Below are 13,047 nucleotides of genomic sequence, written 5' to 3'. Positions count from 1 at the left end.
CTTGATTAACCGTTATGTTGGCAGTACTAGCAGATGGAACAAAGCTTCCCCCATACCATGCCAAAAGAAAAAGTACCATCAGGAGTGATAGTCAGAGTTCAAGAGAAGGGGTGGATGGAAGAAAGTCCAGTTATAGACTGGCTTAAAGTTGTTTGGGGAAGACAACAAGGAACCCATTGCAAAAAAAAAGAGGAATGCTTGTCCTTGATGCATTCAGAGGACATTTAACCCCAAATGTCAAAAAGCAAATTTCAAAGATGAACATTGATTTGGTCATCATCCCTGGAGGTATGACCTCACAGTTACAAGTCCTGGATGTTGTGGTTAATAAACCATTTAAAGACCAGTACAATGCATGGCTCCTTTCTGATGATCACACCCTCACTCCAACAGGACAAATTAAAAAGCCATCTTATATGTGAATGGGTACTTCGTGCCTGGGGCCAGATTTCTGCTGACAGTATTGTTCTTGGCTTCAAGAAATGCTGCATTACTAATGCCATGGATGGCACGGAGGATGATATCTTGTGGCATGAGACACCACAGAGCAGGACTGAAAACAAAGGAGATGAGGACGAGGAGGAGGAAGATGATAATATCATTTCAGTCATCATTGATTAAAAAAATATAGAGACAAACTGTTGTTTTCCCCTTTGATTGTTGTTTGCACGTTTGCTATCTTACAGATAATCTGGTTGTTATATGTTAATGATTAAACTATTTTTATGACAAAAACAGTGGTTTATATACAGGCATTTTTTTTCCCCAATTAGATCCAAAATTTGAGCGGTCATCTTATAATTGAGCAAATATGGTACTATCAATTCCCAGACTCTCTGTGTCTTGTTGCAGATGGTGCCAGGTTTGCCCCATGCTTTGACATGTCTATCCATTCCCAGGTTCTTCTGTGTGGATTTATGTGTCTTCAAGTTATTATTATTATTATTATTATTATCCTTTATTTATATAGCGCCAACAGTTTACGCAGCGCTTAATACAATACATAAATTCAAGGGATATGACAAGACAAGAATTGACAGACTAAGACAAACCGATACATTTGGTGGAGAGAGCCCTGCTCGCAAGCTTACAATCTAGAGGGAAATGGGGTGACAAACATAAGGCATAGAGAAAGGGTGAGAGGTATTGTGGGGGTTGTATCGATGACAAGGAAGTTCTAGCAGCTAAGATGGTATGCTTCTCTGAAGAAGTGGGTTTTTAGATGTTTCTTGAATGTTGGGAGGGAGAATGCTGAAGGTTCCTTGGGAGAAGATTCCAGAGATATGGGGCAGCTCGAGTGAAATCTTGTAGACGGGAAAAGGAAGAGGTGATGAGTGAGGAGGAGAGCCTTAGCCCATGGGAGGAACATAGGGATCGAGTAGGAGAGTATTTGCTAATGAGGTCAGAAATGTACGGAGGAGCAGTATTATGGATGGCCTTATATGTCAGTACCAGGATCTTAAATGTAATTCTAAAGGTAATTGGGAGCCAGTGGAGGGTTTCACAGAGGGGGGAAGCAGAAGAGGAGCGACGTGCAAGGAAGATGAGCCTAGCAGCCGCATTAAGGATAGACTGTAGAGGAGAGAGTCGAGACAGTGGAGTGCCAACCAGAAGAGTGTTGCAGTAGTCAAGACGGGAAATGATAAGGGAATGAACCAGGGTTTTTGTGGATTCTTGGGTGAGGAATGGGCGGATACGAGAGATGTTTTTTAGGTGCAAGCGGCAGGATCTGGCGAGGGACTGAATGTGAGGGATGAAGGAGAGGTTTGAGTCAAGGATGACCCCAAGGCATCGGGCCTGGTTAGTAGGAGAGATAGTCGTGTTGTTAATGGTGATAGAGAATTCAGGTAGTGGAGTGGAGATGGAGGGAGGGAAGATAATGAGTTCAGTTTTAGAAAGATTAAGTTTCAGGTAGTGTTGTGACATCCATGAAGAAATAACAGACAAGCAATTGGTAATACGGGACAGGAGTGTCAGGGTCCGGCTACCCGTTGCGGTAACCGCCGGGGTCCGGCTACCCGTTGCGGTAACCGCCGGGGTCCGGCGACCCGATGCGGTACCCGCCGGGGTCCGGCGACCCGATGCGGTACCCGCCGGGGTCCGGCGACCCGACGCGGTCTCTTACCTGGATGCCCGCTACCCGCGGGCATCGGATCCGGCTTTCGCTAGGCGCGCGCGCGCGCGCCCTCTATTACCTTTATTGTTCCCCGAACAAGGTTCGCGGGAACTCGCCGCTGTAGCCTCCCACTCGGGGGCGGAGCTTCCCCCGAGCGGCAAGTTTACAACCAAGCACTGAGCTTTGCTCAGTGCTCAGTTATTGTGCTTCCCTGCTACATCCTGAGTGCGCCTTCCTCGTGATTCTCCGTGTACCTACTTGGCTTTCCTTTGACCTCGCTCCTGCCTGACCCTTATCTACTAAACGGTTCGTGATTCCTGGCTCTCCTTTGACTACGGCTTTGCCTGACCCTTTTGTACCTCGTTGCCCGCTCGTGTACCGTACCTCGGCTTGTGTCCTGACGTTGGCTAGTCTGCTCCTTCTGTACCTCGTGACCCGCCTGTGTACCGTACCTCGGCTTTTCCTGACAGCGTTGTTGGCCTTATCTGCTAAACGCCTCTGCCTGCATATTGAGCTCTGCTCCCTATTGAACTGGTCCTTCCTGATTCCTGCTCCTGACAGGAGAGATGGAGAGAGATCAGGAGAAGACAGGTAGATTTGGGTATCATCTGCATATAGGTGATACTGGAGGCCAAATGAGTTGATTAGTTTGCCAAGAGATGAAGTATAAAGAGAGAACAGCAGAGGGCCAAGGACTGAACCTTGGGGGACACCAACCGAAAGTGGAAGGGGCGATGATGTCTTGCCAGAGAAGTTGACAGAGAAGGAACGGTTAGACAGATATGAGGAGATCCAGGAGAGAGCTGTATCTCGAATGCCTATAGAAGCAAGTGAGTCTAGAAGAAGGTGGTGATCAACAGTATCGAAAGCACCAGAGAGATCCAGTAGAATTAGAATAGAGTAGTGACCTTTTGCTTTGGCAGAGAGCAAGTCATTGGAGACTTTTGTTAGAGCTGTTTCAGTAGAGTGAAGGGGTTTGAAACCAGACTGTAGAGGGTCAAGGAGGGAATTAGAGGAGAGGAAGTTAATGAGGCAGTTGTACACAATCCGTTCAAGCAGCTTAGAGGTAAAAGGAAGCAGAGAGATAGGGCGGTAGTTAGACAAACAGACGGGATCTGAGGAAGGATTCTTTAGAATTGGTGTGATTAGCGCATGCTTGAAGGCAGATGGTACAGTTCCAGATGATAGAGAAAGATTAAATAGGTGGGTAAGTGATGGACCAAGGGATGGATATAGAGACTTTGTAAGGTGTGAAGGGATGGGGTCAAGGGGACAGGTTGTTGGGTGAGAGGAAGAAAGAAGAGTGGCTATCTCTTCTTCGGTTGTAGGGGAAAAGGCAGTTAGTATAGTAGGAGTGGAGAGAGTGGTGTTGAGTGGTGTAGGAGGGAGTTGTAAGGAAGAGAGGTCTTTTCTAATAGTCTCGATCTTCTCTTTGAAGTGGGCAGCAAGATCTTGGGCAGTGAGAGAGGTTTGTGGTGTGGGTGTGGAGGGACAGAGAAGGGAGTTGAAAGTAGAAAAAAGGCGTCGTGGGTTGGAAGAAAGAGAGGATATGAGAGTGGAGAAGTAGAGGTGTTTGGTGAGAGAGAGGGCAGAGTTGTAGGTGTGGAGCATGAATTTATAATGAGTAAAGTCTTCGCTGGATTTGGATTTTCTGAAATAACGCTCAGCCGTGCGGCAGCACTTCTGAAGAAACCGTGTGGTTTTGGTATGCCATGGTGGGCGTTTAAATTGTCGGGGGTAACTTGTAGTAATTGGAGCTATGGTGTCGAGGGATGAAGCAAGTGTGTTGTTATAAAAAGAGGCTGCTGTGTCTGGGCAGGAAAGGGTTAACATGGAAGGTAAGAGAGGTTCAAGTGAGGCTGACAGTTGGGTAATGGTATTGTCTGGTAATGGCCTACAAGTATGAGGTGAACGCTGTAAGTTTGTCTTGTTAGGGGTTAGCACTGGAGAAAAGGATAGAAGGTGGTGGTCAGACAGAGGGAACGGGTAGATGGAGAAGTCTGAAAGGGAGCATGATCTGGAGAAAACCAGATCAAGTGAGTGTCCCTCGGTGTTTAGGCTTGTCCCTTAGTACTTTGGTTTTCAGGGTATATCATCTAGGTCAGGGGCGTCCAAGTTTTTTCTGCAGTGGGCCACTTCATCAGAATTGTATGCGTGCGCGGGCCGCACTCATTTTTCACTGTGTGAAAATATGGCCTTTAATAAGATATGCAGATTAAAATAAAGTAAATGACACAAAACCTTTACTTTTCCTCTCACTGATTTCTGGGCCTAGAAAGTTTTGTGACTACAAATTCAGGATTCTGGATAAGTTAAAATGAAATAGTTCTATTTATTTTAGGGATACACCGAAATGAAAATTCTGGACCATAACCGAAAATTCAGGGTTCACTTAGCCAAAACTGAAAATGACCCCCCCACGTACTTTTAATAAAAGTAAGTTACACACCAAAATTGTACAAAAAATTTATATATTATGATTGTTAACAGCAATCTCAGGCATACCCAGATTCCAGCATGTACTGGTTGGCTGGGCATTGTAGCAGTAATTTTTGTCCAATTTTAGTGTGTAACCACACTTTTATTAAAAGTAACACACCACAATTGGACAAAAAAAATCAACAATATGACTTTGCATGATAGGAGAGTGATTGCTAACAGCAAACACACTCTTTTCATACCCAGGCAACCAGTAAATGCTGGAACCTAGGCATAATGGGACTGTGATTGCTGTTAGCAGATTGCTGTTAGCAATCACACTCCTATCATGCCAAGTCAGCCAGTACATGCTGGTACAGGGTGGCTGTAAGTGCAGACCCCATACTGCTGGCAGCATCAATACACAAGGGGGGCAGCTAGCCAGATTTCAGCTAACAGCAATCACAGTCCCATCATGCCTAGGTTCTAGCACTTACACATCCATGCTATCACACACACACTCATTCATTCATATACTCATTCATTCACACATTCATTTCCTCACAGGCATACTCATTCAAACAACCTCCCCCACCCCCTTACCTACTACAGCTCTCGATGCAGCTCACAGACTTCAGCAGGGGGCGTGGCGTCCCTCGTTCTCCCCACAGAGGAAGCAGGACTGGAGCAGAGAGAATAGACCCTCCCACAAGTAAGCGGCAGGGCTTGTGATCCTGGCTGCCGATCTCACGCGGGCCGCATCTCGAGGTCACGCGGGCCGCATTTGGCCTGCGGGCCGCATGTTGGACGCCCCTGATATAGGTCCTAGTGGTCACAGTACATGGAGGATAAACCGAGGTGCAGAGAGGGTTTCTCATAGTTTCCCTAGTTGTCTTAGATCAAGGGTCTAACATTTTATTACTGAGAGTATATTAACTGTCAAGAGTAATACCCTCATAAGCAAGGAATACTTAAATACTCCTCTACATAAGTTACTTGATCTTTCTTAGACAAATCTGCTGTTTCTCCATCATGCAAAGACATTATGTTACACAAAGCAGTCATAATAAGGCTTACAATAGACATAAAACTGGTATCGACGTAGACTTTATTCTTAAGCCTCTCATTTTAATTTCAAGTTTTCTTGGATTTTTTTTGTGTCATGTTTCTGTCAATATGTCTTGAATTTTCCAATCACGCACGATAGCAATAGTCTTTGCCTTTTTTGTATTAGCACACCCTCAATGCAACCGCATTTCTTCAAGTAGAACACCAAATGAATACAAATTTTGATCATGTTTGACAGCACCAACTGTGATGCTAAAACTACGGTATGTTTGGTATCTATGACACATACACATTTATTCAAAGAACGTAGAAAAAATATAATACCACTCTAAAATGTATGACATGAGAAGTTGTGCTTTAAAATATATTATCAAAATGAAACCTGAAATGTATTATTAAATACAAGTTTATATTGATAAATGAAGGGTCAATGGTGACAATTGTCAGGGTAATATACTCTATTGCCTGGTTTATCTTCACCTGTGGACTGCATTTGAGCATGGAATCAGTATGAATTCTCTCACATGTTCTCTTCATCTGATTTATTGTCTCACTTTATGGCATTACATTTTTCTACAGTGGTAAGAAGCCAATTGGGATTTTGCATTATTATTAAACTGACTTGTATCTGTAAGACTAAACGATTCTGGTAGACTAGGGCAATTAGGTGAAATATATGAACATGAGACATATTCCAGTGCTTCCAGAGTTTGTTCTCTGTAAATCGTTTTAATCATTTACAGAGATGGAGAGTAGAAGTAGGAAGTAGTCTTTAATTGCAATCAAAGAACAACATATAGCATGGACAGTCAAAGCAATACACAGCAGTTCTGCAGAACATGCATATGTATGTATACAATTATATATGTATACAATTCTTATACGGATACAATTCAAAGCAGAAATCTCTGTTACTGTTGTCAGGACATCCTATCTAGTTTCTTGACCTTATGCTAGAGGCTAGCTGACCACTGCATCCTATCCCAACCAGAAGTCCCTGCTACTGGTTTCATGCACACAGCAGTATGTACATTCCTAAAGCAGGCACTAATTACAGATCAATTCAACTGGTTCAGCATTGGAATTACAGGTGATATAGAAATATAAAATATAAATATAAAGGTTGTTTAATTGACAATATCAGATTGCCGAATTCCACTTACTGCTCATTGTTGCTATTGCCAATGTAGTCTTTTGCAGGCCTGCCTTAAGTAGTTCTAATAATACAAAGTTGTATGTTGACCACAATTTCCAAAAACCGTATAAAAGCCCCTATATTATTGTGAAGCATACAGGGGAAAAACTGGTATAGCATGACTAAAATGTGTAGAACATGATAAAAAAGGCAAATCTGACAGACAAGAAGTGGAAATTGCCTGTGTAACTGTCATTCCCCCTGCACTTTCCACAATGCCTCTAGAAATGTATATGGATAAATAATTTGGTGGCTGCTATCTAAGGAAGCAAACAAGTAAGGAAGCAAACAAGTCAGTAAGCAAAGATAAAAATAGGGGAGCATGGATGTTTGTTCAAAATGCAGCTTCGTGCTGTCCCACCACAGGACGCACTGTGGTCGCGATGGAGAGCATCCACAAGCCCCAGTGCAAGAGACATGTTGCCTGCCAATGTGTCCTCTTCCACTCCTCCATGACAACATCACGGAGCTGGTGGATGTTAGAGACCTTGCGCTCCCCCAACTTCGGTTTGAGGATGCCCCACAGATGCTCAATACAATTTAGGTCTGGAGACATGCTTGGCCAGTCCATCACCTTTACCCTCACCTTCTGTAGCAAGGCAGAGGTCATCTTGGAGTTTTGTTTTGCGTCATCATGTAATCATGTTGGAATACTGCCCTGCGGCCCAGTCTCTGAAGGGTGGGGATCATGCTCAGCTTCAGTATGTCACAGTACATGTTGGCATTCATGGTTCCCTCAATGAACTGTAGCTCCCCAGTGCCGGCAGCACTCATGCAGGCCCAGACCATGACACTCCCACCACCATGCTTGACTGTAGGCAAGACACACTTGTCTTTGTACTCCTCACCTGGTTGGCGCCACACACGCTTGACACCATCTGAACCAATCTTGTTCGAGTAATCCATGTCCTTAGTCTGCTTGTCTTCAGCAAACTGTTTGCGGGCTTTCTTGTGCATCATCTTTAGAAGAGGCTTCCTTCTGGGACGACAGCCATGCAGACCAATTTAATGCAGTGTGCGGCGTATGGTCTGAGCAGTTACAGGCTGACCCCCCCACTGTAAGAACCCACCCCTTCAATCTCTGCAGCAATGCGGGCAGCACTCATACGTCTATTTCCAAAAGACAACCTCTGCATATGACGCTGAGCACATGCACTCAACTTCTTTGGTCGACCATGGCGAGGCCGGTTCTGAGTGGAACCTGTCCTGTGAAACTGCTGTATGGTCTTGCCCACCGTGCTGCAGCTCAGTTTCAGGGTCTTGGCAATCTTCTTATAGCCTAGATCCTCAGAAAGTTCTTTGCCATGAGGTGCCAGTGACCAGTATGAGAGAGTGTGAGAGCGAAAACACCAAATTTGAGGGGTGTAATCTCTTTTGTGAGATATGGTATATATTTATACCTAAAAACTACCACCACAAAGTTTGACGAAGGCTGGTAGGAGAATTAGTGGAAAGCGTTAAAATACTAGCATTTGAAATACCCTGGGGCAGGGCCGGCCCAAGGCAAAATGCCCCCTGGGGCGAATTTTAAAATGCCGCCCCCCCCTTATCTACCCTTCCTCTTCCTCCGTCCCTGCCGCCCCCCCCATTATCTACCCTTCCTCTCCCTCCGTCCCTGCCCCCCCCTTTGTACTTACCTTTCAGCAGTCCTGCGGCGAGTCTCCCTCCGGCACTCAGCATTACAAGCCGGCACCGAGACCAAACAGGGAGACTCGCCGCAGAGGAAAGAGAGAGGGGCACCGAGCGGGTACTGACAGCTTGGTAAGCGAAAACCACTCGGCAAAGTGCCGCCCCTTCAAAAGTGCCGCCTGGAGCGGTTGGCCCACTCGGCTCCATTGTCGGGCCGGCCCTGCCCTGGGGTGTCCAGTTTTCTAACATATATGGGTCGATAGGGGTAAATTGATGTCCCAAAAAGGACATGGGCACAGTGCCACCAGATATGGTTTTGAAATAGCAGTATGCTACTTGTACTTACTGTCCTATAAACAAGCAAAAACATAAAAAACATTGGTTATTTTTAAACTCAGGACAAATATTAGAATCTGTAACGGGCATTGCATGAAGGGTACAAAAAATCTCTGTCCTTAAGGGGTTGCATGGAGGGATAATGCAAAACGCATCTCCAGCTGCCTGTGCGTATATGATATACTCAAAGCCACACATCTGCAGCACTGGCACCGAGAGGATCTAACAAGATCTCCATACATATGCATAGAAAGCAATTCCATTGATAATGAGATGATAATTGCCAGGACCTTGGACAGGGTGTTGAGCTGCATCTTTGCAGCTACTCCTTAAGGTTAGGTTCTATTGTTTATTTATTTAACTTACAAAGTACTTTAATATGGATTTCTCATTGGTGAAGCTGCATGGGACACGGGAGTAAACGCGTAAAACAGAGAGATTCAAGGCAATGACTACCTCTTTAATCAGAAGGCAAATGCTCACAGAGATGCATGGCAACCTTGTATGCAGGTAACATTATTTATGTACTTAATGTACCTTTTTCCCTCATCTTGGCAATTAGAAAACCTCCACTTTTATATTATATATGCAACACAAGCATGGGTAGCACAGAATCATAATATTTTTTTATTAGTTGCTAATCCTAATAATTAGAAATCGCACACTTTTAGAATGTTTCTATGAACGCTTAATGCGTTTAGAGTTGTCTAATTAATTTGGACACTTGTTCAAATAACATAAACACTTATTGACACATAAGCAATTCCTGAGTGCCCTTGAGTCAGGATTGTTTATCACAGTGACTGGTAATATTCATCTGCTGAAGGGCTCTCTATGTAATATTGATATTCCTAGATATTCACAGGCTTAGGACTCTTCATTTATTTTGTCAAGCAACGGAGGCACTTGTAATCATTAATATACATAAAGTGATTTGGGCAAATTTGTCCATAAGAGCATTAGCTGTTGCAGAGCTAAACGCAGTTTTATTATCTGTGATTTGATGTATTATCAATGAGCATTTCACCTTTTATACATTTAAACTAATTAGGCAGTGTCATATTTCTGTATATATTCAATATATAGTTAGTTTTGTTGTTATCACTTATGCATACCTAGGAGCTCTCTGGGTTTGGCCCATTCTCCACCTACTTCACTTCCCGTCCCGTCTAGTAAAACAATTTTATGGAAACAACTATTCAAGTAAACGCAGTAACAACTCATACTGGGGATCAGGGCCGGCCTTAGGGGTGTGCGACCTGTGCGACCGCACAGGGCGCCATGGTTGCAGGGGCGCCTGACCGGGACTTAGATTAAAGCATCGGGGTTTTTTTTGTGTTTTTTTTTTAAACTTTATTTAACATCATTCATGTTAAATAAAGTTTAAAAAAAAAAAGATGCTTAAATCTATGTCCCGGTCAGGGGCGCCGAGCGGTTGCTCGTGAAGTTCTCGGCAACCGCTCGGTGCCCCTTACTCTCCGTGACTCCGTCGCTGTGCCGGCATCTCATGTTGAGCGCCGGACTATTCCGGCTCTCAACATGAAATGCCGGCACCGCGGCAGAGCGAGAAGACGGATGCCTCCCGCTCTCACCGCAGGACTCCGGCAACAAGGTAAGTGGGGGGGGTGTAGTTTGAAGGGGCAGAGGGGGGGGTGTAGTTTGAAGGGGCAGGGGGGGTGTAGTTTGAAGGGGCAGAGGGGGGGTGTAGTTTGAAGGGGCAGAGGGAGGGGGTGTAGTTTGAAGGGGCAGAGGGAGGGGGGTGTAGTTTGAAGGGGCAGAGGGGGGGTGTAGTTTGAAGGGGCAGAGGGAGGGGGGTGTAGTTTGAAGGGGCAGAGGGGGGGGTGTAGTTTGAAGGGGCAGAGGGGGGGTGTAGTTTGAAGGGACAGGGGGGTGTAGTTTCAAGGGACAGGGGGGGTGTAGTTTGAATGGGCAGGGGGGTAGTTTGAAGGGGCAGAGGGGAGGGGTAGTTTGAAGGGGTAGTTTGAGGGGCGGTAGTTTGAAGGGGCATGGGGGGGTAGTTTGAAGGGGCAGAGAGGGGGGTAGTGAGGGGGGGCGCCAGAGGAGTAGTCCGCACAGGGCGCCACAACGCCTAAGGCCGGCTCTGCTGGGGATGACTAAGCAAGCAGCCCTGGTACTTTAAGATTAGCTGCCACCAAATGCGACCGTTCGTTGGATACATGGAACTGTATGTTACAGTTTTATACACATGTGTAAACGTGCATATCTAGCTAGCAGCCACACACTACAAATCCCTATCTGCTGTTGGAGAGTCAGTATCAGAAAGTATGCAACCCTATTGGCCACTGGCCCACCAGGCTATAGTGTTTAATAATACATTCACATACAGCCCTTAACCCCTTAAGGACCGGGCTCATTTTTGCGTTTTGTACCCTGTGGGACCGAGGCTGTTTTGACACTTTTGTGGTGCTTGTGTTCAGCTGTAATTATCTCCTCACCCATTTGGTGTACCCACATAAGTTATATATTGTTTTTTTTAGGACAAGATGGGCTTTCTTCAGATACCATTATTTTGATCGTATCATCTTATTTACTATAAAAAAAATAAAAAAAAATTGTGAAAAATTGAAAAAAAACCACATTTTATGACTTTTATTTGAAAAATCTTTTACTCATCTAAAAAAGCAAGTAAAAAAACTAGCTAAATAGATTCTACTACTTGTCCTGAGTTTAGAAATACCCAATGTTTTTATGGTTTTTTGCTGTTTTTTGTAAGTTATAGGGCCATAAGTACAAGCAGCGTTTTATGATTTTCAAACCTTTTTTAATAAATCTGGTCAGTCTGCCTCCATCTCCTCTTTGGAACATCATTAAAGCCGGGTAACTGAATTTAACCCCATCAAACCATATATTTTTGAAAACTAGACACCCCAGGGTATTCCAAATGCTGTTATTTTAACCCTTTCCATGCACCAATTATACAACCACACTTTGTCAAACTTTGTAATAGTAATTTTTTTATTTTTTTTTTTCACACAAATTGTAATTTAGTTATAAATATACAGGTCCTGGTATATGTCACTGTCAAACAACACTCCAATATGTGTTCAGCAACATCTCCTGAGTATGGTGATACCCCACATGCATGGGTTTGTCAGATTGTTTGGCTGGTAAAAGGCTACTTTTGGGACATGCGTAATTCAAGTTTTCAACACAGACTTTTAGCATCTGGTCATTCTGCCTACATCTCCTCTTTGGAATATCTTTGAAGCCGGTTAACTCAGTTTAACCCCGTCAAACCATATATTTTTGAAAACTAGACACCCCAGGGTATTCCAAATGCTGTTATTTTAACCCTTTGCATGCACCAATTATACAACCACACTTTGTCAAGCTTTGTAATAGCACTTTCTGCCCCAACTTTCAGATGGGGCAGAAGAAAGCCTGGCCTTTCTCCAAGAAGGGATTTGATCTAGCACCTTAAGCGATTCCCTCATGCCATGGGAAAGACACAGGGGTCACTTGTCAGTGCAAATTAGTGCAAAAAAATGGCGCAGCAAAAAACATCTAAATAGCAGTAAATGGGGAAAAAATACAAATGTAGAGCAGGAAATTTTTTTAAAAAAATGGGCAGCAGTGTGGTACAGCTTGAAGCAGTTACCGACACAGAGTGCAGGTTTTCCAGGGCAATCTGGACAGTAGAATGGGGTGTCCTTTCTTTGCCCCCTGCTGTAGCATACCCTGCATCTCTTTTGGGGATTCTGCTTCTTCTCTGTAGGAGGAATTTTAAAAATAAAATGGGTAGCCCCAATTCTGCTAGACTCCATCACCGCCCGGGGACCAGGTGCATCTTGGTACAAGATATCCGAAATTACTCGAAGCTGAAATTGCAAAAAAGTCATTCCGGGATTTGCTTTTTCATGCAACAAAAAAGCATTGTAGGTTGCAATTTGCATTAGATGAATTGCAACCTTCTTGTACCAGGCCTTTGTCTTCCTCAAAATGAGGTAGGGCTGTAGGAGTTGATCTGACAGATCAACTCCACCCATGTGCTTGTTATAGGCCCTGACGCACACTGGCTTTTTAGTGACCCCAGCTCTGCCACGGACAGAAACCTCCACAGTTCTCTCATCGTGGATGGTGCTCAGCATGCACACCTCTTTTCTGTCCCTGAACTTCAACGCCAAAAGCTCCTCTTGGCGTAGAGCTGAGGTCTCCCTCTTTCCTAGTCGGGTTTGTGCCAGACGTTGTGGGAAACCCACGCGGTTCTTTCTAATAGTACCGCAAGCTACTGTATCGAAACAATACAGCAACTTGAACAAAGGGA

The 13,047-nt window shown here is 44.5% G+C and overlaps 1 pseudogene; it reads right to left on the bottom strand.

Annotated features, from left to right (window-relative positions):
* Positions 1-12,129: 12,129 nt before the first annotated feature.
* On the bottom strand, positions 12,130-12,254 carry LOC149284319 (small nucleolar RNA SNORA35; annotated as a pseudogene).
* Positions 12,255-13,047: the final 793 nt, after the last annotated feature.

This window comes from Sceloporus occidentalis, unplaced genomic scaffold (assembly GCF_023333645.1).
Source record: "Sceloporus occidentalis isolate IW3139 unplaced genomic scaffold, rSceOcc1.0.p SCAF_95, whole genome shotgun sequence".
In the NCBI taxonomy this organism is placed as follows: Eukaryota; Metazoa; Chordata; class Lepidosauria; order Squamata; family Phrynosomatidae; genus Sceloporus; species Sceloporus occidentalis.
Note: the sequence above shows the minus strand (reverse complement) of the source record. Positions and strands in the feature narration are given on the sequence as shown.